Source organism: Monopterus albus, unplaced genomic scaffold, assembly GCF_001952655.1.
Source record: "Monopterus albus unplaced genomic scaffold, M_albus_1.0 scaffold218.1, whole genome shotgun sequence".
Classification (NCBI taxonomy): Eukaryota; Metazoa; Chordata; class Actinopteri; order Synbranchiformes; family Synbranchidae; genus Monopterus; species Monopterus albus.
The window spans coordinates 694,090-700,028 of NW_018128098.1; positions in this window are offsets into that span (position 1 = coordinate 694,090).

Here is a 5,939-nt window from a genome sequence, read left to right on the forward strand (position 1 = left end):
GCTGATCCCAGCAGGCAGTGCTGTTGTGGCATAGCTAGGGTGAGAGCATGCCCAGCACCTGCCTGGCGCCCTGAGGGGAGCTGGCAGATGGTACTGACGCTGGGGTGTACATCCTCATATACTGAACACGATTGAGCTAAAGAAAATGCAAAAAAGCAGGGCAAAGGGACTCCAACAGACTGAACCAGAGAGGGTCGTAGTATGCCCCAGGCAGACGGATGTTTCAGCTCATTAGGGTTCATAAGGCTGCGCCCCATACCTTACCAAACAAACGTTATGCCTATATCTTTCTGTAACTGGCTCTAAGCATAAATGCAGCTCACGCTGAACATACACTGCAGACCGCTTCAGCGTGTTTGTATGTTCTGCCAGGTTGAGCACCATTTAGAAACGCACAGAGATTGCTAAGAGTGTCATTTACACCCAGCCCGATGAGTGCTGATCCACGGGGACCTTTGAGCTTAAAATGTCATCGGCCGAGGATCCTCTGAGCACACACAAAGGTCATCAGTGACACTTGCTCCAGGGCTCCTTATTGATTCTCCATCTATTACCATTGTGCCAAGCATTTGCAGATGGAACTGAAATTCTAATCATGTAAATATATTCAGTGTGAGAATGTATGTGGAACTGTAGTGTAGTACCAGTACATGTATAATTCACTCTAAGGTCCAAGATTCCTCTGTATGTTAGCTGTTGGTGAACACATTTTCCCACTGGTCCATCACGTGCTCTGACTAAATGATAATATTAAATTCAATTCATGACAAATTTTAAATATAAAATATGGCGATACACAAAAACACCTCAAAAAGAGAAATGATACGCTGATTGCTGAACTACTGACAAAGTGCATGAATGTACTATTAAAGGCAAGAAATGTAAGCCAGCAGCATGAGGTTAAAATTTAAAGGATTTAAACAGCCTATAGTGTTGCACACCATATTTTTTAATATATATTTTTGTTTCCGCATCTACTTGATGAAAAAAGGTTGATCACACAGCAGCTCTAAACACAACCTTTGATGAAAGCAGAGAAAAAACATTAAAATGCTCAAAATAATTGAATTCACATCAACCGCCATAATTAATGCTAGAGACTGTTTTTTCCCAATGACTTTTAGAATTTTTTTTTTTTAGAAGTAATGACATTTTCATATTTTAAAAGAGCCAAAACCAAACAAACAAACACAAACAGAGGTATGTGGCTGTATGGCGAGGATGAGTGTGTGTGAAGTGGCCTGTTGCCTGCCTGAGCACAGATGGTGCTGAGCAGAGAGGATGTACCAACTTGTAATTTTGCCCACATGCACATACAAATGCACGCATACCCACCAACACACAAACACACATGCATGCAGAAACACAAACACACATAGATACAAAAAACCCATGGATGCATATGTACATACTGCGCTCGTATACACCCACACATATGTGTTGATTAGCCAAGCAAAGAGCTTACACTATGGCACAAGCAGTGACTGCAGATAGACAGACTGATCAATAGAGAAAGTGACAGTCCTATTTTACAAAGATCAGGGCCAGAACCCAACATACGCTTAGTTCTTAATCAAAACAGTTTCTTTTCTTTTATAATGGTAATAAAAAGGCATCCAGACATGTCAGTCAAAGGCTGACTGCGGTTCAGAGACATCTAAGGCCAAGCAGAATAATTAGTGCACTGGAACGATCAATATGCCTCATGTGGGGGTAGAACGCAGTGGAGAAAGCAATGTAAGCAATAGGTGGAAGAACTGCAAGGGAATGCAACACCCAAATCAGCAGCAGACATTACAAAGTGAGAGACTTACATCAATAGGAGGGACTCCTCTCACTGTGTGCACTGTAATGAATAAATGCCAGGTGCAGGACTGTCCAGCTTTTTGGATCCATATTATAACCACTAAAATTCATTATTTATATTGTGAACACACAGGGAGGTACACAACATATTGATTACTAACAAAAGCTATAGAGATATCCTCAGCCAGCATACTGACAAGTGGTAAAGACCCGAGACAAATGGGAAGGCATAAAGACAGGAAGACAGATAGAGAGGAAGATGAATGAAGCTGAGGGTTCAGCCGATCAATCGGCAGAGGAAGAGTTGAGCTCCCACAGGGGGAAGTGGGCCCTTTTAGCACTATGTGAGGAGAGAAGGATGACATGTTTCCCTTTTGAGGTGTTGAGTAATGCAGGGAGATTTGTGCCATGATGGCCACAATGGAAAGATGCATGAGAGGAGAGCATGTGGCCGCAGAGCTCTGTGGCATGACAGATGGCAATGGCGTGTGACAAACAGAGCACTCTGAGAGAGGAGAGGAAGACATGCCAGTTCTTCATATTCCAGTTCCCCACCATGACTCTGGGATGTCAGCCATCCCCTGCCCATCCTCCCTTAATTACAGCCATCTAGAGAAATACAGAGCTTTTGATTTGACCTGGAGACTTTTGGATACATCATCCCTCCCTCTTTCTGGAGGTATTTCAAGAGGAAACCCAATTCAAATGGGCCAAAAAGAACACAACAAGAATACCTGGAATATATTGTGGTCACATTATTACTAATAATAAAAGTTTTACTATTCAAAAATATTTAATACAACTAAAATATAACAGGAAATGTTCAGTTGTCACTATCCTGAATATGATGTTTGGTTGATGGAAACATGGCCCCCCGTGGAAAGAGAGAACTGCTCCCAGACTTTGAGAATAAGAATTTGTAATGGCTACCCCCCGCTCACAAAAGGCATAAATAAAAACATGATGTGGGTGTCAACTGCCGTCCTCGCTACAGATTAAGGTTCTGACACTCAGGAAGGGAATCCATTTGTGTGAACAAAATAAATGAAACATTGAGTTGCACCATTTGCACCTTGGCAACAGCTTTACTATTATTAGAACACTGATAGATGCAGATACAGAGACGGAGATGGAAAAAACGGTGTCCAGACAGGCCATCATGTTTTATTATTATCATCTGAACATTATCAGACATTAAAAGTGAAAACAGTTTTATTAGTATAGGATGTAGTAAAGGAAATCAAAATAAATTTCCTTTTCCTTTGAATATGACCAATAAAATAAACAATTAAAGAAATATTGCTTTCTTGCTGAGAGTTATACTGGAAGGTCAATACCACGCTCATACAAGTATCTATACACCTAATAGGAAGCTACAGTTAGCTAAAGCTAGCTCAGTATGAAAAAGAAATGGAAACAGCTAGTTTGGCTCTGTCTGATGGCAACAAAATCTTCCTATCAGCACCTTTAGAGCTCACTAAGTAAATGTCAGTTTCAGTTTCTTTCATCTGTATAGTGTAAAAATGGCAAGTTGTGATTTTACAAGGTGGAACATTTCAGACTTTTATTGGCTCCAAACTTTCTGGAGGAAACCAGCAGAGATTTTTGTAAATCACTGCTCCCGACCAACAAAAATCCAGCCTGTTTATCCACATTTCATGTCTTTATGCTAAGCTAAACATTGACAGTGGTATCAACCTTCTCAACTAACCAGCAGCAAGAAAACAGATCAGCATATTTCCCCCAAATCTCAAATTGTATCTTTAAAAAGTTGATTATAAAAAATTACCCAAAATTAAAGTTGGACTTTTGTGACAAAATGTTATTCTAACAAAGGTCAAATCCTCAATGGCAGCTCCTCTCATCATAAACATGCCCACTTTTGCTTCCCACATTTCAGCTGTAAGCAGTGTCTTTAGCCTGTAATGCACAGGACAGTTGTCCATTGTCTCTCTTAATTGCTGTCAGGAACCTGAGGTGCATTAGTGTGTTGCAGGATGTGCCCATGCTGATGTGCATTTGCCCTTCCTCTAAGAAGCACCCAGCCTCGCCCACCAGCTGCACAATACAACCAGAACATATTGATTTTACTGTTCATGGAGGCAGAATAAAAGGAGAGGGGTGTTTTTTCTGACTGACCTGTTTGAATGCTAGTTACAGTAGGGGCAATATGGGCCATGGTAGGCTGCTGAGGGCTCTTCCATAGCCTGCACGACTGCCTGAAAGCAAGACTGATTTATTCAGCACCAGAAAAAATTGGGAGGGAGACAGAGAGCATTCACATCACAAATCTCTCACACTAATCTGCAAGCACAACACATCTCTGCTGGTCATTTTAAATTATGCAATATCATATTATACAGACATTTAAACCTACACTATGCAATACTGTACCACCGGGTGGGCAGATGATCAGTGGAAAGATTCAGTTAATATTAAATTCTGACTTTGCTTCATTGAGTTAGCATCATTTTTTTCTCGCAGGCACAGAGGAAACAAAAAACTGAGACTGGGTGTCTTATCAGATATTCCAAAACCTAATTATAGCAAAATGATTTGTTGGCATAATTGCTTGAATCCACACCCTGTAAACCAGAAAAATTAATCAATTTGTCAACCAAATAATGGGAAATGTGGAAATAATAATAAATGAAGTTATGTTGAACGGAAGAAAGCGTGCTCACCTCATAACCAGATCTCAACAGACCTTGGCTGGAACAGAGTGGTACAGTAAAAGAAAAGAAAGGCACAATTTGCTCTCGGCAGAACAATATTACTACCACAGTGGGGCAGTAGTCCATTAAACTATGATCCAATACTGTAGAATGAAATCACCTCAGCTGCAGCATTCACTGCATAATTCACCTGGTTGATTGTTAGTGAGCCTATAGCACAGAATTAAAAAAAGGAGAACCACAGGCCTTCACAAACAGTAATTATGGCTCAGAACTCTCAGGAGAGTCCTCCATTAACAGTGTGGCACAAATCAATGTTTATGACCGTCATAAAAGAAAAAACTGTAAACTAGAAAACCCCCAAAGCCCGATTCATCCATAAAGTCTTCTCTTCAAGCTGATTTAACCTGAAACCAGACCACTAGCAATTCATCTCCCTGCTTTATTTGATGCTGGAGTTAGACCCAAGAACAGATAAACAATGAAGCACTGGCATGTTAGTCCACGGAACTTGATTTGACAAGTCAGTATATAACATACATCACTAAGATGTGTAAAACTCATAGTAGTGGAGGTGTAAATTTTTGGAACATGCCAAAAAGTATATCACTACTATTACTACTACTTTTGACTGTTCCTGTTAGGGGTCGCCACATTGAATCAACTGTTCGCACATATACATTTGGCATGCGTTTTACATCGGATGCCCTTCCTGACGCAACCCAAATTGATATATATTTATGCACTAATGTGGGCAATTTAGAGTCGCCAATCAACCTAACCTGCATGTCACAAAATCCTTTATTTGAAACTGGTACAGTATTGCCCACAGGATACTGATCCCAATAAGAATGATTCATTAACATATCAAACAATCTACAGTAGGCATCATATCATCTGTGTTTGTTTCTGGTATATACTTATATTTTAATGCATAAAATAGATTAAATGTCCTAGTTATAAGTGTACAGATAAGGCTTTAGAAAAATACAAATACAGCAGTTGGATATTTGTAGAAAAGGCAACAGAGAATGTAATTGGATACGCATAGTTACACAGGAAAGGGTAAAGAAAGCATGGATTATTCATGTCTATTCTCACAGTGCAAACAGCTCTTTTTTGATGAATTGTGCCCGGGGCTCTCCTCCCTACTCAATACCAACACTCCCAGACAGCCTACCCTCCGGCAGCCGGGATGATGAGCTCCCACTGAATCACAGACAGGGCCAGCAGCTCATCTCCCCTCTACAGTGAGACACAATGATTGTGTGTGGTCTGAGGTGAGCCTAAATTTAAACTAGAACACTGACAAGGAGGGCAGTAGAGCAGAGAGGTAGCAGGAGATGAGTGCTGACAACATTTGACCGAGCTTATTTTAGTCTAACTGAAGGAGAAGAAGTAGAATACAGGTTTGTCAAACCAATCAGCTGGCATGTGAAAGAGAGGAGAGATGGTGAA